Source organism: Rhipicephalus microplus, chromosome 6, assembly GCF_043290135.1.
Source record: "Rhipicephalus microplus isolate Deutch F79 chromosome 6, USDA_Rmic, whole genome shotgun sequence".
NCBI lineage: Eukaryota > Metazoa > Arthropoda > Arachnida > Ixodida > Ixodidae > Rhipicephalus > Rhipicephalus microplus.
In genome coordinates this window covers 108,267,893-108,289,432 of record NC_134705.1, presented here as the reverse complement: position 1 = coordinate 108,289,432, position 21,540 = coordinate 108,267,893, and the positions used below count along the sequence as shown (strand labels likewise).

Here is a 21,540-nt window from a genome sequence, read left to right as displayed (position 1 = left end):
AATGAGGCAAGGATCTCGAGTAGCACTTTTAATTGGATGAGATGGGGCGCAACACAACAACATAACAAATAAGGTTGATCCTAAGTCATGTCGCGTTCGAATGCACCGACCATTCACGTATCACATTGGTTTTCATCCAACCACAAATCTTTACATGCGTAGTATTATGCCATTGACGCCCAATAGAATTCTTCAATTACTGCGACTTTGAACTTATTGGACGGTGGTGGTTGTCAACACCATCCACTGCGTACAAGGGAAACAACACGCGAAGCTCAAAGCGCCGAAAGAAATAAAAACGCACCAGCAGTCATCAGGCAGCCCTTAATGGGCGTGAATTAACTCAAAACCAGCCAGGGCACCAAAGTATACCGCTGCGGCAGCAGGTTCTAAGTAGCCACATTGTTCCTAAGAGTGTCCGGACCACTCTTGGGATTTTCTCTCAGCCATGCTGTTTTTACGCACAATTTCGCTTCGTGAATCCACTTACGAGCACTTTTCAGTGACGTAAGCAAATATAGCAACTGCATCACCATCGCTGACATGTTCTCGGGCAGTCACAGCGCGCTTTATTTGCAGTGGCCGATGTGACAACTATGGCCTCTTACGACGTTTTTTCGTTTCGTGAATCGACTTACGCAACAAAATTTCTCTTGCGCAAAAATGTTTTCGTAAGAGAGTTTTGTGAATCCGGGCCCTGGTTTTAGGCTCAAGGTATATAGTATAGATTTGAGTAGCTTGCTTAGTTTCATGTCCTTTTATTCCTATTTGTACAGTTGCAGTTTATTAAGCATTTATAACTTCAAAAACAACGTTCTAGGTATATATGCCGGCAAAATGTAAACAGTAGAATGCCGAAAAGGCCGCCACGTATATTTTCACAAAACTTCCTGCCTTTTTACCTCAGATTTTTTTTTCTCTCTGCCTCCTTCTGCGTTAGGTGAGGCATTGAACGTGTCATACTGACAGCAAGCGTCATTTTTAAGCTTAAATACTTAGTACGTGACAATTAACAGGCGTCCGCAATGAAGGAGTGCTTAAAAACTAACAAGTAATTGAAAATAAGGCCATGTCTGATTTGTAAAGACCAGATTATTATGACGTATATATTTAAACTTATCATGAGCGCTATATGCTCCCAATAAAGTTGTGTTTAACAAAATAACCATATACAAGAAAGAGCAATTTGTTTGAACCGACTGGTCAACAAGCAGTTGGTAAAATCAGTGATGGAAATGTTTGTCTAAGAACGAAAATTTTCGTCCAGAAATCGCTGGGTGCCTAGAAAGCCATCATCAGCCGCACTTTAAATCGATCTAAGCGAAGAGTGCTGTAAAAAGTATACTGAAAAGCTTCTATCTTTTGTAACGTTTGCTGTCTCTGCATGCTGCCTAATAAAAGAATGGATGTACAAGCTAAACTAACAACGCCACGCTAAATATTTTCACAGCTTATGCAAGCTTATTTCTCGCCATCGCCCGCATACATATCACTGTGAGCACGCAACTATAAGTGGTTTAATATATATAAATTTGTGCAATTAAAGTGGATGTGGTGTCATCGGTTTGACAACGTCAAAGAAAATTGGAGATTACGGCTGCTCCGGCATTGTGTGCAATCTAGCAATCTCAGTGATGTGGGAAGGACGTAGAGATACTGTATTAGTAGATCATGAAGGCAAGCAAATGAATGACAACACAAGTAGAAAGACCATTGCTATTTGTATAACATGCATGATTGTCATGCAGAATACAAGGATTCAATTTCTGCTTGAATCCTGCCACTTATTCTTTGCATTTGTCGAGTCAACGTTGCCAATATCATCTTTTTCTTAACTATCATGTGGTAAAATAACAAGTGTTCGTTTTCGCATGTCTGCCTGGTTATAAAGTGTCAAAAACCTGTGGAGCATACCCGCATAGCTTTAGCACATACACTGCCATTGTATCGCGGTATGTGTCGAACGTGTGGGGAGGAAAGGCTTCCACGATGCCCGTGACAGAATTTACGCGATAGTTGTGTCATTACTAGCGAATCATATTTGTCAAAACATCTTACCTTGAATTGTGTACAGCACTCAGAAAAGTTAACATAATAAAAATAGCAAGATGTCCATGGTCTTGCTTGACACTTGTAGTGTACCAACACACGCTGGTAGAAATGAGTGAGTGAAACAACCTCATTAATTCCAGTGTAGACGTTCCAGAGTAGCGTCATCTGGCTTGTTCCTTCGCTCTTATAGGAAATATGGACCAGCCAAGGGACAGCCCCACAGGGCATGCTCGGAATCCGCATAACCGCCACACAAGGGGCAATCCGGGCTTAAGTACCATTCGTGATCCATTGTATGCAACGCAGCAGGGCTCGGGTAGGTTCGTGTTTGGAGATATATGACAGTAACAGCTGGGGCCCTGTACATTGAGTAGTGTGGTAGACGCCGCTGTCTTCTTGAGAGACGATGGTGTTTGCATATCTCGCTGTACGTGCGGATAGCCTAGAATTGCCAAGGAAATGACGCGTTAAACGGCGCACGGACCGTCAAATCTCGTGCAGCCGAGTGCGCCTACTCGTTCAGATGTACCAAAGCGCTTTCAGTAGTTCAAAGCTGAGCCAGAAGTCGGACCAATGAGTGATTGGTGAGGTCTCGGACTTTTTAAGGATCTGTAGGACCCGGGGAGCCACCGTACTCATTCTACACGGCTTGATAGCCTTGGAGAATAAAAAAAAATTGTCATGCACACCGTCCGTCAATGCAAGAGCAATGACAACCTGCTCTCCGACGCTGGAGCTAGAAGTACAGGTGTTAACGCACCTGGTTCCTTGAAATCACATTCAATGAACATTGATGAAAACGCTTTTTTAGCATACGAAGTGGCACCTATGAAGCAGGCTCGTTCCTTGACCAAGCGGGTACTGGTGAGCAGACCTTTGCCCCTTGCTCATCTTAGTGCTGCTTTGTAGGATAGGTGCATATAGCGTGGCATTCGCTGTATAAAAATCCTAGACCTTACCTCGTTGGGAAGCTTCACAGCATCGGGAACGACGGCCACGGGTCGTTTCCCAGCACGCCGAGCATGAACCTGCTCACCGGGGTGCTGGGCAGTCTGACAAACTGTGAAAACCCTTGGGCTTCGGCGATTTCTTCGAAAATGTTGTGCATTCCCAGCTTTCGTGTGCATTCGGACAGGACTGCCAAGGGCTAGCTTGAAAACACTTTTGAATAGGGCATTGATCATGTTGTGTTCCGGCACGAATCAGTTGTGCATAGCTGCCGTATAAGCAAGGTAACATAGCAGAAATGTGTGCATAATTCGGATAAAATAGTCCTCCCTGATTCCCCGGTTCCTGTTAGTGATTTTTCTCATGAGCCCGAGGGCACTCTCGGCTTTGGAACGAATGTACTTGATGATTGGCTCCATTGGTCTCAGATAGTGTCCGCGCGCGAAACTGGGGAGTCATTGCCGGTGAATAACTTGATGTGGCTCTTTGTGTGTGGCTTACAGGGCGAGTGAAAACCGCCTCTCAGCCTTTTCTTTAGGGTAAGAGCACAAACTTAGTGGGCGAGCATTGTAGGCCGGTAGAGATCAGATTGTGCTCAGCCACATCGTTGGCCTCTTGCAAAGCGCCCTCAATCTGGCCCTCCCATCCACTGTAGCAATAGTGATGTCGTCAACATTGTGTGCGTGCCTAATGTTCGGTATCTTGTTCAAAGCGCGCGAACAGTTGATAATGCAAATATTGAAGAGCATCGGGAAGATCAGTGCCCCCTGAGGTGTCCCCTTTGTCTCAAGGGTAATTTAGCGTGTAAAAAACCTGTCAGTCATGGGTCTTGCGGACCTCGTGGAAAGAAAAGAGTGAACAAAATTGTACGACCCTTTTCTGACGACAAACTCAGCCAAGATTTTCTAAATCAAGGAAAGAGATACGTTGTTTAAAGTTTTTGCCATGTCCAAACTGGGAATCACATAAGTGTTTGTAGAAGTGAGACTGTTTTCAAGCCCAGCCGCAAGGTATTAGGTATTCTAGGTATGAACAAATGCTGTATACAACCCAAATATGTTAATTACCTAATAACCAAAACTATCGCATACACTGCTACCAGTTCTTTTCAGATCGTGTTCATATGGTAGGGTTGTTGGCAGGACAGCACTAGCTGTAAATCACCGCATTGCGCCCATATTTACTTCGCTTCAGTTAAAGCCTACACCGCTTCACACCTCAGCTTCTAAGCTTCATGCTTTCCTATACAGTAAACGAGACGTATTCATGCGTATTGACACAGTCTTGTCAGTTACGCGTTATCTTATGACAGTAAAATGTCCAGCTTTTTTTAAATAACGAATTAACTTTGTACACAGTGACAGTCTAAATTTAATCGGGCACGCAAGTTTTTGCTTGTAGGAAAGCTGTCCGCAAAATATTGCTCGCCAAAATCTCGTATGTTCTTTTGAGTTTAGAAGTATGGCACTCAGTGGGCTTCGTTCTATGTAGTAGACAGGTACTTCATTATATTTCGCAGGAAAATGCGTTTTCAGAATTAAAAATGACCCATTGTGTGTGCGAAAGAAACCAACAATTCCGGGACACAGCTGTACAGCAGCGAAGTCTATTCACTTGCCTTCTGTACAGGTCATATTACGAAGACAGTCCCCAGCTTTCGTGGGGAAAAGTGTTTCTGCAGATGCTTTGTTCGTCCAGAAGCAATGAGGCCTGAAAGCGAGAGATGCTGGCACGATGCCATTCGGAACATTTTTAGAGGTCGGAATGAAGCAATGGTGTATTTTATTTACCGTATTTTGTGGTGTATTGGTGTTCGCAACTATTTCATGTCAACCTTCAAGTCGTAAGCCCCATAAAAAGGCAAGTTTTATCACTTGTATGAAAACTATGTAGCTTGTCTCAAGACTCTACAGCCTAAGAATAGAAATTCAAAGCGCAAAAAAAGCGTTTAAGGATCTCAGCCGGTTTGATGTTTCAGTTGAGTTTGAATTTTAAACACTTATAATTGCTGAGTTTGGGGGGGGGGGGGTTAGTCAGTTTGAGATTGATTCATAACTGTTGGAGTTTGCTCTTCAAAAAGTAGAAGCCCACCAATTATTTCACATAAAAAGGGGATCTATTATGATCTCAAAATAACCAAATAATAGCGAAATTTTAAGAAGCCATCTCTTCTAAAAAGCCATCTCTTCAGACTCCCAACACGAGTGTTCATGTTTCGCAGTACATACTTTGTAGCATTCAATGCATTCTCCATGCAAGGTTTTATAAAGTTAGGGCGCGGCATCTGACGTGTGCTCTAAACTATCAATCTCTGCTGTCGAGCGCTTTCGCTAGCTTCTTTGGCTTGGCTGACTTTACAGCGATTAATATTACAAAGTCTCAATGGTCTATTTGGTACCATAGTTGCCCGAGGTCACCACAGCAGGTGTGCATAACCACTGTACCTTGAAATAAAGAGAACAAGAAATCAAATAAAGTTAAAAAACCCTAGGTGGTCGAAATTTCCGGAGCCCTCCACTACAGCGTCTCTCATAATCATATAGTGGTTTTGGGACGTTAAACCCCACAAATCAATCAATCAATCAATTAAATAAACACTATTCAGCGAGCACTGTTATTTTGATCTGTCGCCTTTGCGTGTAGGCAGAGTATTCAGTAACAAATCCGTGCTGGAACTTGGCCGATTTTAGCACAAATATTATACGCATAGAGGCTTTGTGTTGGCCGAAGATGCCCGTTAGCATGCGTAACATAGCGTAGTAGAAGACAGAAATCACAACCAGGTGCCACACACTGCGAATCGCGTGACAAGTGTACCGTCGAATATCTCCCACTCATTACAAAATGCTTAGCGATAATTCCTTAATGTCATCAGCCACAGACCAAAGGCACTTACATTGTTTTGCACTGGCTCCGTAATCAGACCACCTTTCATAAAGTTATGCCTAAAGAAAGTACTGATCACCAACATAACAGTGGCATGATGTGTCATAATGATGCCTCAAGGTTTGTCCATGTGTGACGCCACGATGATGTCATACGGTGCATATCGTGTTGATCTTGTTTAGCATGACATATATTAGACGCCGCGTGAACCCGACGATCGAATTTCGCAGCAGGCAGGTGTCAAAAATCAATTAGGATTTTTTTACAGCTGTAACATAAACTGAAAAAAAAAATGGAGACCTTTAACGGTCACCTTCAGGAGTTGAACTAAATTACGTTATTTTGACCCTAGTGGTTACATCAACATCTTAGTGCGTACTTTTTAGCGGCGCAGCTCCTTATGGTCGAAACTTTTTATTGGCATTTGACGATGAATATGGTCTGGATAACAATGAAAATTACGCGCGTGCCAAACCACACATTCTTTTTCTGCCATAACGGCCAAGCATATACAAGGTATCCCCTATGTGTCATGACGATGACACTGAAGACGATGAAGAACAAGCGCGTTCCAGGCCATGCACCTCGCTGCAGCCGTCATGGCACAGCACGTGCAATGTACCCACATACGACATGAGGGAGACGATGAGGCTGATCAGATAATGATGATGATATTTACAAAAAACGACTAGTTTGGGCAGTAGATGACGTCTGGATGCAATTAGTATGACGGGAAGCAACAAACAACCACCTGGGTAACGCGCCCAGGCCTCGTCTTTACAAAGTTTAGTTTAAACGCAATAACACAAAACAATAGTAACAAAGATAAAATGAAATTGGCAACACAACATAACACACCACATATGACCTATAAATATTGTGTATAACTGTACATCTCTTGCCACTGATTCACATGCGTGAGGGGTCATTATCATCGGTGATCTACGGTAACACCAAATGAACCCACTGTTTTGCCCATTGCTTATCATATACTTCATAAATATGCTATGTTTTTTTATTTTAAATTTTACTCGAGAAGTTGACATTATGGATACCTACAGTGTAATCAATAAAGTTGAAAGGGGTTTGTGTCAGAAAAATTTAGCATATGGCTGCATTCTGTGTAATTGGTAGAATACTTTAGACCAGGAGAAACTGTGTGCGTGCAATCTTTGCGAATTCGCTATGTCTTAACCAAGTGGTTCTAAGTGAGTACGCACAGTAACGTGTGGTAGATTCCACAAAAGATCGAAGAATGGGTTATTCTTGATGTCTCCGATTTTCCTGGTAATTTTGTTATTATGCACGTATAGCCCCATAGCGTGAAACCACGTTTTGTTTTCAAATAAAACACTTTTTGAACCAAGGAAAAATTGAGAAGCGTAGGCCGTTGACGACGGTCATTTTACAAAGATTGCTATTTTATAAATTCCCGATCTTGCTTACGCCTACGCCAGCTATATATAAAAAATATATTTCTGCGTAGCACAAATGGTAAAATAGAAAAATTGCTTAGTTTTTTTTCGAATTTTTCGGAACCTAAGCATTTTTTAAAAACTCCCGAAACACATCGTGTTTTTGAAACGTGCTTGTTTTGGGGGCAATTTTTGTTTCTGTGAATGCTACAGGTTGTTCATATTCACAGCGCTTATAGTTTTTAAAATGCGTAATAATCCCTTGCATTGCATTTGTCTAGTAATTTAACAAACGAGAAATTTTACTGCTCAAAACATTAAAGAACGATCAATTTATACATTTCAAATCTGAAGATCCAGCACTCAAGTTTTCAAAATATTTAGATGGTTGTCAGAAGACCGCGCTAATATATCCAGGTGATGCGTCGATTTCATCATAAGAAACTTTTCAATTTTGAAACAAGGTGTTTTTGAGCGTGTTGGTTGCCGCGTAAATGAGATCTAGGCTTTGTGGCAACAAAATAGAATAACTTGCCTAATTTTAAGAATTTTTCGATTTTATAGTAATAAGATATTTTTTCACGAAAAAATTGGCCCCATATCTACGTGCTACAATGCAAATGTCTGTTTATGTTCTACGCAAAAAAAAAATGAGGAATGGTATTCTGGAGGCACTGCGTCAGAGTAACTCGAGCGTGCAGCGGAGGCAAACGGGCACATCGAGTCACGTGATGCGTGAGACATGAGCGCTATCTTGCAGTTATCTCAAAACAGGATGCGAGTGGCGTGCGCGCCCGTTTCGGAGGCGATAAGATGTAGAACGCGAGGCGACGGGTAGGTGCCACCACCGTGTCGTCTGAAGAGAGTGCTGGAAATACTTCTCTTTTCGTGCAAGCATTGCATTATCAGCGCAGCGTGACAAACACTACGGTCCTTGGAATTACTTATGCATGTCTGTTATAGTTTAAATGAACACATACAACATATTGGCGTGTTGCTGTGGTGCCTCACGTATGCGCAATAACTTTTTACTTTACAATCACACACGTAAGAACACTAAAACTTGAGCAATATTGGCGGGCGCTGCAGATGGGGTCCGCCGTATGGAGTATTGTTGCGTGTCGTTTGGGGTGCCATTTGAGGCACACAAACAGACAAATGTAGAGAGATATACAGACAGACAGAGAGGGCATACCGTTGACCCCAAAGGTGTCCACAATATACTATCAACTTTAAAACACTCCCTAAATAAATGCATTTTAGTAGTTCGCGTCTTCGCTTGTGTACGATATCATTCAGTCTAAAAGCAGCCTTTGCCGTTGTGATCTTCTTTCCGTTCACTTGCTTGGCTAGAATGTAATGTACATCTTGGTTGCTAATCCATCCGCTTTAATAACGTATCTTCATTATACGTTGTGCTGTGCAAAAAAGCTTCAAAGAGGTTGGTATAATACGCAAGTTCCTTTCACGATAGGAAACTAGCTTCTACAAAGTGATTTTCAAGAAATTAAGTTTGACTGGCACAAAATTGTACAATTTCAAACCATAGTTGCCCTTAGCTGTGCCCAAAACGTGTCCTATACGTAAATCTCCATGACAGTAACTCATGGCAACGGATGAAGCATGCTTTCTGTGAGCTTCGCTAGTGCTTCTATGGCAAACATACCGTGACACGATGCCTTTCACGGTGTTAAATCGTTTCCACACCTTCCGACCCCAACGTGGGCACTGTCCGCAACTACTACTTTGTAGTTCCTTAGGACCATATAAAGTTTGTGGACGGACTGACTGGCTCAATCTCGCTTCTAGGTGCACCGACTACGCCAAATATATTCAGTTTTTTTTTTGTGATTGCGCAATCACTTCAATTGCTAATTGTAATAAACTGCCGTGAGTTGCGCGCTTTCATACAAATCACGCTACTTAACATAGACGCGGGGCGCGGGCACTTGATCTGCTACAGGATTTGTATATTACATATGGTGCGCACCCGCAAAATTTGTCGGGCTGCACTGCGCAAAGAAGGATGTATTTTGTAGGCTACGCACCAACCATTCTGGGCTGCAGAGCGACAGAGCGGTAAAGAAGGGCGAAGCACACCTTGCGGTGGTCTTAAATTTGCACTTTGGTGCACGCCGTCTAAACTTTCACTGTTTGTGGACTCTTACTTTATACCAGTGTGAGAAGCTAACCGTCATCTACACATTTTTTGTGACGCTCCTCACGATTACTGAAGCAAACGGCTAATACAAGAGCACAGAACATAAAAATGATGGTACTTACAAATGCACATCACTCAACACAATCTCGTGTTACTTAACGACTTCTACACCCTCATATACGTAGGTAATGCAGTGTCATGTGAATCATTCCCTGACCTGACCCTAGTACACAATATATTGAATCCCGCGTGGTTAACCTGCAAGCTAACCTGGGTAGCGATCATTTTATCTGCAGTACTACATCAAATACATGCAGCCCCGCGCCCAGACACTTTGTAATTCTGAGACTTATTTAGACAAATACGCAAAAACAGGCTCGAACGAATACTTTTCCCTCAATAAACTCTTCACGAGACCACAACGAGACCTCAAAGAAACAACCAAAAATATCTCGACAACACGCAAAATTGACCACATGAACAGCTACCTCGCACATATTCTGGAAGCTCACAAGACTCCTTAGGACAGATGGCGAGCGCAAAAGCCTAATAGTAGGCTACGAAAACGTGTTGTATTGTTCAACCGATAAATAGAAGAGTACAGTAAGATATTGGTGCGCTAATAGTGGAATGAAATGTGTAATTTACTCGATGGATGCATGAGAAAAAGTCTCAAATGGGACCTTCTCAGGCACCTAACTCGGCGACAAGCTCACCAAGTCATAGTGACGACTAACCCTCGATAGACTTTAACACAAAGCGCGAAGGCGGCAACTTACAAAAGCACATTATTTAGATGCAACAGCAGACTGGTACGTATGAAGAGAAGCTAGTTCGCATAATGACTACCAACCTTAAGCGGGTGCGACACACAGCCCATTTGCCGAGGCTATAACCAACGCTCAAATACGTGCGGTAATTGTAGAGTTCAACACTAAACAGCCCCGGGCCCTGACGCCGTCAACAAGTTGCTCCGCAACCTGGCTGACAATGACATTGAGTCACTTGCCACCCACATGAGTGAGGTTTGGGAAAAAGGGAGCGTCCCACCAGAGTGTAAGGCGGTGGCCGTCATTCTCAATCCCTGACCAACCAAATCAGGGGAGCTCGACTCTACGACCCATATCCCTCTTGTCCTGTCGGGGTATACGGCGAAAAGAGCACGTCATTCTCCACTGAGTCACAAGTCATGCAGAATAAATGCACCTCTTGCCATTCAATCATGTAGGGTTCAGGCCGCCTAAGGCCACGCAGAGCGTACTCCTCATGCTACAGGAGACGTTTCTTAGAGTAAATAGCAAAGACCCTAAAGCGATTCTAACTCTCAATTTAGCGAAAGCTTTCGATACCGATAACCACGCTCATTTACTTCGCAAGATTCAAGAGGCAGCATGCGCGGCCCATGTCTATTTTCTCTTCTTGGTTTCAATTAAGATAACCTTAACCCCGGTTTGTTCCCTAATCCACTCTGCTCTCGTCTTTTCTCTTAAGGTTACACTTACCATTTTCCTTTCCATTGCTTGGCGCGTCGTGCTCACTTTAGGCTGAACTTTCTTTGTAAGTCTACAGGTTTCTGCTCTGTAGCTAAGCACCAGTAAGATGCAGCTGTTTTATACCTTCCTCTTTAGGGTTAGTGGCAATCTACCATCATGATTTGAAAGTGCTTACCAAATGTGCTCCAACCCATTCTTATTCTTCTATTTATTTCAGTCATGTGGTTCGACTCCGCAGTTATTACGTGTCCTAAATAGACATGGTCTTTTAACTCTTCAAGTCCACTATTACCTAACTCGAAGCGCTGTTCTCTTCAGAGGTTGTACATTACTTCGTTTTCTCCAGATTAATTTTAAGACCTACTTTTTCGTTCTTCTTGTCTAGCGCCGCAATAATGAGTTGCATTTCATCCCCTGATATACTCAGCAGTGCAGTTTCATCAGCGAAGTGCAGGCTCCTAAGGCATTCTTCATTAACTTTTATGCCTAGCTGTTCCCAACCTCGGCCTCTGAAAACCTCCTGTAAGGAAGCGGTAAATAGCATTGGGGAGATTGTATCCCCTTACTTTACGTCCTTTTTGATGGGTATTCTGTTGCTTTCTTAATGAAGCGCTATGGTAGCAGTAGATCTCCTGTATATTTCTTCCATGATGTTTCTACATTCTTCGTCGACGCCCTGATACCACAGTGTCTGCATGACTGCTGATATTTTCAGTGAATCAAGCGCCTTCTCGTAATCTATGAAGGCTCTGTATAGTGGTTGGTTATATTGTGAGCATTTCTCTAATACCTGATTGATAGTGTGAATGTTTTCGATTGTTAAGTAGCCTGTTCGTAATCCATCCTGCTTCTTGCTTTGGTTCATTGAACTGTAATTTTGTCTTAATTCTGTTGGCAATTACCTTTGTAAATAGCTTTTATACTATGGAGAGAAAGCTACCGGCCTGTGATTCTTCAAGTCCTTGCCATATTCTTGCTTATGTATCAGGATGATATTAGCATTCTTCCAAGATTGTGGTACTCTCCCCGTCGGGAGACATCTCGTAAACAGGGTCGCTGGTTTTTTAAAAAAACATTTGTGCTCCACATTTCACCAGATCTGATGTTAACTGATGCTAACCGGCAGTTTTGCCTCTTTGCGTGCTCTCCAGGGATTTTCCAACTTCCTCTGTTATTACTGGTTGGATGTCATATGGGTTACTGCTAGTTTTTATGTTAAGGTCATGGTTGTGCTGCCTACTGTACAAATGTCTGTAAACTTCCCCACTAATTTTACTATGCTCTTTATAATTGTAGTTACTTCGTCTTCTTTGTCCCTTATTGCATACCTCTGGTTTTTGCCCATCCCGAGTTTTCTCTTCACTGCTTTGACGCTTCTTTCATTCTTCAGAGTGTGTTCAATTCTCTTCATGTTATACCTTCTTGCACTGGATACCTTACGCCTATGAATCAACTTCAAAAGCTCTAGCAACTCTATTTTGTCTGTTGTACCTGAGGCTTTCATGCTTTGACGCTTCTTAATCATAATCTTTGTTTCGTGTGACAGCTTGCCAGTGTTCTGTATAACTACAGTACCTCCAACTTCCACTGTACGCTCCGTAATTATACTTGTCCGATTATCATTCACTGCGTCAACGCTAAAGCTGTTTTTTCTTGATAAGAGTCCAATAACTGTTATGAGGCGAGACTCTGAATTCATGTAATTTCCCTCTCAGTGCTAGCTTATTGATTGGCTTGTTGCGTATCAGTTTCTGTCATTGCTTCGTCAAGTCTAAGCGAATTCGAGGCTGTACCATTTTATGGTCACTGCATCGCACCTTGCCAAGCACTTTGACATCCTGCACGCGGCCTGGTTATGCACTCAGTATAAAGTCTATTCCGTTCTTACTTTCGTCATCAAGGCTCTTCCCTCTCCACTTACGGTTTCCTCGCTTTCGGTAGAAGGTATTCAAATCCGTAAATTAATGCTTTCTACGAATTCTACTAGTAGCTCCTCTCTGGCATTGTTAGTACCAATGCCACAGCCTCCTACCGCCTGGTCTCCAGCCAGTTTCTTTCCTACTTTTGCATTGAAGTCTTCCATCAGTTCAGTATACTGTGTTTTCATCTTACTCATTGGCGATTCTACGTCTTCATAGAAGCTTTCAACTGACGCATCATCATGGCTGGACGTAAGCGCACAAGCCTGTACCACCTTCATCTTGTACCTCTTATTGAGTTTATTTACGATAATTACGATAAGAAGAAGTGATCGCAGAGAACAGCTCCAGCATTCAGCTCTTGAAGTCTTCTCGATTTTCTCTTCGACTTCTGCAATCTGAGACAAGAACACTGGGGGACGTGGTCCCACAAAATGGGGGATCAAAACCCCGCCTAGCTTCCGGGCCCTGGACCACCTCATCAGGGTGCGTCCGATGTGAGTGACCGCTTCGGTCCCAACGTGGGGCACAGTTACGCTTCTGATGGCTCTTCCACCGAAGACATGGCCTCGGACAGTGATTTCACCCCTGTCCCAAGCCGACGTCCGAAGAGAAAGATAAGAAGGACGTCGCCGACCAGTCAAAAGGCACCGAAAAAGGAGAGTAGCATGCGGTCCTTCATGATCTCGTACATGCCGACAACGACGACAGACGTCCTGAACACTCTTAATAGGCAAAGCTTGTCGGAGTTTTTTGATCGTATCGCACCTGGCTAGGTTGAGGAAATACGTATAAATACCCGCAAGAACGTCCTGTCGGTGCAGGTTACTTCAAAGACTATACTGGACACGCTCAAAGCCATCGTCCAGTTGGGAAACATTCCAGTGCGCGCGTTTTCCGCATATGACAAAGCAACTACGATAGGCCTCATTTATGAAGTGGACGAAGATAATACAGACTCAAGCCTCGAGAAATCGCTTTCTTCAACGGCTCCTGTAATTGGTTTTCACCGCTTTGGAAGGTCGCGTTGTGTGAAAGTAGTGTTCGAGTCTGAGTCGTTGCCTTCTCACGGCAAGGTTGGATATGTGCGTCATCCGGTACGCCCTTTATGTACCCAGGCCTCTACAGTGCCATAAATATTTGAAATTTTGGCACGTCAGTGCAGTTGGTAAAGGTGTGGTAACTTGCAAACGATTTGGTGGACCTCATGACGATGTCAACTGCATTGCTGCCACAAATTGTCCTTACTGCACGGGCGCCCACGACGCAACCTCAAAGGACTGTCCTGAAATGAGGAACCAAATAACTATCATGAAAAAGATGGTTAGGGACCACTCCACGCACGGAGAAGCTGCAAGGGCTGTCCAGCGCAATACACGTCGTTCACGACACCGACGCAAACGAGGGAGCAGTGCTAATCGTGTTGAAGAACTGACATCAAATGACCAGGCTTCACCTTCTCGTCGCTCACTTTTACCGGCCAGAAATGAAGATGTCTGTGCTTCCGTACATTTACAGCCAACGAATGAACGAGCCAACCAGCCACCGGCCCGTAATACTTCGGGGTGGCCTTCTTTGCCATAAAGACCCAAGTGTACGCATTTCACGCATAATGCTGCTGAACGCAGCGAGCAGGACGACAACATGGATAATAATGACGTCAAAAGTATGCTTAAAAAATTTATGGGTTTAACGCGCAAGATCCTTAGTGGTCTAAATATTCCGGCCGCTAAAGCTGCTGTTCAGTTACTTGAGGTGCTGGAGCCACTTCTTGTTGTTCTTCAGTAAGCGAACATGGCCTCGATGTTCGAAGATCGCATGCGGCAGACGCTTGTTAGGCAGTGGAATGCTCGTGGTTTACGTGGCCGTCTCTCTGATTTCAGACAGCGGGTATTGAAATACCAGTTCCCAGTTAATATCATATGCGAACCGAACATGGATTCTACATTCCGTTTATCTGGGTACGTCCAGCTTTGGTCTCGCAGTGATCACCGTGCAAGCAAGGTGCTAGTTTGTGTACGCCGCAATATGACGTACATACGACATGACATTCTGTCGCATACAACGAATGATTACGTTTGCTTGAATACAAAATATAAGAGGCGCACATTGTAAGTTATCGGAGGATACATCCATCCAAGTGCGAAGATGAACTGCTCTCACCTTAGGTCTGCGCTTCAGGCTGCTCAGAGCCCCTACATTGCCATTGGCGATTTCAACGGTCATCATACTTTCTCGGGTAGCACTGTAATGAACGGCCGGGGCAGAGATTTGTGCGACTTCGTGTGTAATTTTGCACTAAGGGTGCTGAACGACGAATCGCCCACTTTCATTCGGGGTACTTCTTACAGTAGCTGCCTCTACATAGCATTTGTATCCAGGAGTCTCCTGTCTTCTGCAGCTTGGTCCACGGATATAGAGACTCACGGTAGTGATCACTTGCCAACATATGTTCAGTTTAGGTTGCACCGCCGTTCAGCCACACGCTGCGTTCATCAGACAGACTGGCATTTCTTCAAGTCATCTGTGAAAACTAGCTGTCAGCGCACTACTACACCATCCGAAGTAGAAGACATCATTTCTTCGTCCCTGCGTGACACAACAAGACAACTTACCATTCCGCTGCAACTATCAGCTATCGACTTACAATACCAGGCCCTTCGTGCTATTCGTCGCCGCGCAGGACGGCGATACAGAAGAACAAGATCACCGTCGGGCCTCTCAGCCTGTCGTCAAGCTCAACGACACGTTCTTCGGCATCTCTACAAGCTGGACAGGCAATGATGGAGGTCGTTTTGCGGTTCTTTGGACCCAAGACAGCCTCTCTCTAAAATCTGGCGGATAGTACGAAGTCTACAATCTTCTCCACAACAGATTTGGCCATTCTGTGCCATGGCTCTGCATTAGGGTTGGAGTGAATTAGAGGTAGCCAAGGACTACTGTAGCCTAGTCGCTTCTACCGCTCACACTGTCACCCAAACTCTTACCGCCACTGTACCCCCGTGCTTCGACGAACGACTTAAAGTGCCCTCTACAATGCAGGAACTGGACGCTGCAATTTCACTTTCCCGGCGCTCATCGGCACCCGGGCCAGACGGAATTACATACGCTGTGCTTCGCCATCTAGATACAGAGGCATGACAGATCCTGTTATCTTACTACAACTCCTCCTGGGAGTCAGAAAATGTTCCAAATCAGTGGAAGTGCAGCCACATAATCGCCCTGCCTAAACCGGGGAAGTGCCCTAATGAGCTTTTATCTTACCGGCCGATCGCCTTAAGCAGCTGAGTTGGCAAAGTCATGGAAAGAATGATATATTCGAGATTAGAGTGGCTCTTAGAGAGCAATAATCGCTTTCCTGCGTTCATGAATGCCTTTAGAAGAGGCCGATTAGCCATTTACGGGGTCATCAACTTGGTCTCTGATGTTTACCAGGAAAGATGTCGAGGCACAGTAGTGGCTGCTGTTTTTCTTGACAATAAAGGCGCCTACGACAATGTCTTACATTATTCCATCCTAGATGCGCTTGAAGATCGGTGGACGACTCGGATCGGTGGACGAAATCGGTGGACGACTGTATGCATGGATCGTGAGCTACCTTAGCGACCGTATCGTGTATATGTCAACAAGCGATTGAGATACAGACTATTATAACATTCACCGTGGTGTTCCCCAAGGAAGTGTTCTGAGTCCGAGAATTTGAACATCACCTTGATTGGACTTGCTACTGGACTTCCTGACACGGTGAAGGTGAGCACATATGGGACGACATCTGCATCTGGGCTTCTGGAGCTACGCGCCCTAAACTGTGTGCTCGACTGCAACGTGCAGGAACCATCACAGCAAGGTATCTACGTCGCCAGGGTCTCACACTGTCAACTGAAAAATGCACAGTATTTGCATTTGCACAAAAACAAATGAAAAGATACCCACTAACTGTGAATGGAACAGAAATTCGTGCTGTTGTGCAACACAAAGTCCTGGGTGTTATCCTCGACCGGAATCTTTTGGGGTCGAAACACGTCACAGCCTTGAAGTCAAAGCTCAACAGTTTTGTCCACGTTCTTCGGGTCATGACCGGAACAAGATGAGGCTCTTCGGAGGCATCTTTCCTGCCACTGTTTCAACCTTTATTCGTAGGGTACTTACGTACAGGATGCCCGTGCTTTCAAGCAAAAAGCCCAGTTGTGCGAGCACGCTAGAAAGCATCCAAGCTGAAGGGTTGCGCACATATTTGGGCTTACCCCAATGCACATAAACCAAGGGAACTCTCGTCGAAGCTCGGGCTTGTCCAATGAAAGTAAATGTGCTCTGTGAGCCTTTTCGAGTCCACCTTCGCCTGTTGACTCGACACAGGCAACATCCCCTATCAGCGCTCCGTGCCAGCCACCGAGACTGCAGTTATTCAAGAGCTATATCGCGGCTCGAGAACATCATACCGCCAAGATTCTCTCCCCCACGTGTTCCTGAGACACCTCCGTGGCTCCTTCCTAGACCACTTGTCATACTTCCAATTCCTGGGGTTATGAAGAAGTTCCTTGTATCATCGATTGGCCTAAAGCAACTCACACTGCTGCACATTTATACTAAGTACGACGGTGTGGCGCACGTATATACTAATGGATCTACCACGTTGCGTACCTCTGCCGCGGCCTTTGTCATCCCCCAGATGAAGATAGCTCGACGTTTCAAGATAGATCACAAGACCACATCAACAGCCGCGGAACTTGTTGCTATTCGGGAGGCGATACGTTTCATGTCGACAGAACCCGCTCGAAAATGAACGATACTCTGTGATGCCAAAGCTGCTCTTCAAACCATCGATGGCTTCTTGAGACAAGGTTAATATCATACTTTATCTACTTTATCTACTTTATCTACAACACTACTTACTACACTACACTACACTTACTACTACACTACACTTACTACAGCGCTTTTTGAGAATTTTGAAATATAACTAAGGGGCTCGGATTAGAACATATCAAGTGAACTACTTCCCCATTACTTATATTTGAGCTGTGCAGAAATGTATTTGTGGTGTTTGCCTTTTTTTGCTGTTAGCCAGAACGTAAAATTGCGAAAATACACTCTTCGTAAAGTGACTGTTGTCACCTGCACGTGGTGCTTCTCCATTTTTTTTCTTCAATAATGTTTTTACTGGAAAACAAATTGTGTGTTAGCACTATTCGGTTATACGGGCATAATATACTTAATTTCGCCGAAAATTGGAGACATAGAGAATGCCACGTTTTTTTATCGTTCGTGGAATCAGCCGTATGTGTCTTTTGTAATGGGTTGCTGGCTTTCAACCACTAGGTTCTTCTCACAGTCACTTGTTCTTACGCTCGATGGAAATGCACGGTCGTACCGCGCAACATTACTCTGATGGCACAAGTTTTATTGCGAAGCCTGTACACAGGATTCGTCTGTTTGTAGAGCATCAACGTTATTTTCCCTATACGTTCCGAAGCAGAAGGAGATATCTTAAGTGTATTTCCAAGCATACGTGTGGCTGTGTGGTTGAACAACTACTAGACACGCAAAGGGCTTGGGTTGTATCCTTACTAGGACCCAGATAGCTTAACACTACAGTGTTAAAGAGCTAGCTTTGCGGAAATTCGGGTAGCGGCATAGGTGGCGGCATTGGATTAAATAATAAAAACTGAACCAGGGTCATTAAGGTTTGAGTGCTGATCACACCTTGGTAGCTTGTGTGGCAAGCGCATATTCCACCACACGACTTCGCGTATGCTTGCGAATACATTGAAAAAAAACTTTCTATTCTTGGCAATGCAGTGAAAGTAGCTTTCATGCTATCACGTCACACATGCGTCCTGTATGCATGCTTCTCAATGCCGCGTAAAAAAATTGCATTATTGCATATTACAAGCGCTGATTTCCAGTGGGCATCAGAACATGTGATTAACAAAACGGCTTCGTGGTTTAAAGCCAGTCAGCCGCTACAAAAGACACTCGCGCTTTAGTGCATCTGATATCTTAAGCCCATGCACTAAGTATTTGAAGTACACACTGTAAGAATGAAATAACACACTTGCGTTCAACTCTTAAAGGCGAAGTTTCAGAGACCCCTAACTTTAATATTTGTTCTATTTTTAACTTCTTCGATTTTTCGGTCGTGCAAAAGATGATAGTTTATGTAGACAGCAGCCACCACAATGACAGCGACGCCGGAATTTCTACGAAACAAGAACTTCAGTGCTTTCGCAGTAAAGAAGAGTCGATAAACCTTATGAATAATTTTATTGAAAAACACCATGGTCGACATTTGTAGCTTCCTTGACGCATCTGTACGATAGCGAAGTGTGCACTGAAAGAATACTAGAGAAGGTGAGGGTCACGGGTGCTACGATAAAGCCCCTAGACAATGGAAGCCCAAGGTGTCGACGATGAGCCCGTAAATCTATGAGAGTTGCTACAAATCGGCATCAACATGTTTTTTTTTTGTTTCTTACGTTAGCGTATACGTGTCTTGTGCGTGACCATGGCGGTGACTGACAGTGTGACTGTGTGTGTGGTTTAACTCGAACGTCTGTAGTACTAAGAAACAACATGAAATCAACCTAGCATCACATCGTTAAAGCCTCCCAAGAACCTGCTAGCAACCAGATTGAACTTCAGAATTCTCCATCTTCGCTTTAACAAGTCTAGCGCGACTTTGTGCAAGCCCTGTCATTTCTAACAGCGAAGCCATTCCTCGACTTTTCGCTGTCTATCGGTGCCGCGTGGTCATATCATGCATGATAGCAGCACTCGCAACGCTACTTGCAAACCAGCAAGGCCGTCAGTTTGCACATTATGGCCTGACAGCTCAACATAAATTGTCAAATAATGAACAATGATACATAACAGAAATATGCACAAAAGTCTCGAAAAACACCGAAGTACTTAGACTTGCCATAGAAGACAGTCAAGGCCTTCAAAAGCAAGGCATCAACTTCTGTAGGAGTGGGTCTTTCTATTTTCTGACGACAAGTGACGTTTATAGTGTCTTAAAAAATGAGCTCCGCGATATTTTCTGAATATATTACTTTGCTTGCCACTCACCTTTTTAGCAGTCACTTCAAACATCACTTTTTTGTAATATTTGCAGGTTGTGCTCTATAAAAGCAGCTGCAGTCAGCATCTTCCATGTAAATGGGGAGAATGCTGCCGAAAAAAGCACAACAAAACAAGATGTCAGCGTAGACCACGATATGGTGGGCGCTGTACAAACAAATCAGTCCATGGAATCTACAAAATCTATTGCGATTGCTTTATTAATGAAGGTAAGACCTGATTGGTGTTTTTAATTGTAAAATAAAAACGTGCAGCTTTTTTCTGGACAAACCGCTTCTTTGGCCATTCAAATCCATTATGTACCACAAAAAAGCAAAACATGTCCGATCCCTCTCTCATAGGAACGTAACGTACTTTCACAAAGACGGTTCGTAATTTCTTGCGCACTGTTTGGCAAATCATTCAAAAGAAAATGTGCTACAGGAACAAACTCTGAAGTCACACAAAGATAGACGAGCTGCTGGAGACTCAGTGCACGTTCTTCAAGCTGAAAGGGTGCTCGAATACAACGCACAAAAGGTTAGTGCGAACTAAAAGTCGTCTCAGTTCAATACTTCAAGCGCTCTGCTCGAACGAAAAAGAAACGTACGCACGGAACGAACGGAGAAGTATACAAAGCAGGAGCGTTATTTAACAACTGGTCAGTTGCTTTTTCGGTGAGTAGCATGCTCTTTTTGAAAACGTGGTGACCTTCGTTCTCTCTGTAACTACGATGCTGACTTTCGGGGAGCGCCCAAGACGCGGAAACCGCCCAATCACGAGATGAGCGTGTGTGCGAGCGACCGTGTGCGGCTGAGGCACGCGAACGGCAATGCCCGAGGCGACGACTTTTCTTGCGTGCTCTCGACACACTACAATTGATCTCAACAGGGATAACAAACACGTGCTCTTGCCATTTATTGCACAAATTCTGAATGCCCATTGAAGCAACTATTCTTTATTTGGGCATTGAATAACTTTGGCCCCCAAAGCAACCAAAGTCTTACAACTCTGGTCGTCGTCACTGAGTAGGTATGTCAATGCGCGTCAAGGTTAAGGTATGCCGTTGACATGCTCTCATTCTTGCTTCACAGGGTGCATAAACTGTGTTTGTCAGCTTCTATTTTTATAGAGCACGAAATATTTGTATAAGAATAGTCTGGCGTTTTTTTTTTGAACACGAACTTTAAAAGATATTCGCAAAATGAATATTTTTTTCTGTTTCTCTTCAGCGTATAGTACAAATTTTATTACCAAAAACATTATTTGTATATTACTTTTCTTTTAATTTACAGGTACTTGTGTCAATAATAGATGCATATAATCTGTATCTCACTGTTATTCCCCTTCTTCAGACAGGGAAAAGCCAGACTTGATTTGAGCCAATAAATCAAATGTAACAAAGAATATCGTTCTATGAGCTTTTCTGCAGAACCAAACAAGAGTCATATGAATATGCGCTAAAATAATGGAAAGCGATTATAAAGTATACTTTTTGATTTTCTTTCATCAGACGTGCTTAAGTTTCATTGCAGCGAAGTGATCTTTGCCCTGCCTTCAGCAGTCACAGGAGACACTAAACAAAACTGCAGTGTTGCAACTCATCA

General features: G+C 43.7%; 1 long non-coding RNA gene across 1 annotated transcript; it reads left to right on the top strand.

Moving 5' to 3' along the window:
- The first annotated feature begins 4,627 nt into the window (after positions 1-4,627).
- Positions 4,628-21,332, top strand: LOC142764858 (uncharacterized). Its single transcript, XR_012883931.1, has 3 exons — positions 4,628-4,860; positions 19,989-20,163; positions 21,229-21,332. It is a non-coding gene; the product is annotated as an uncharacterized LOC142764858 (long non-coding RNA).
- Positions 21,333-21,540: the final 208 nt, after the last annotated feature.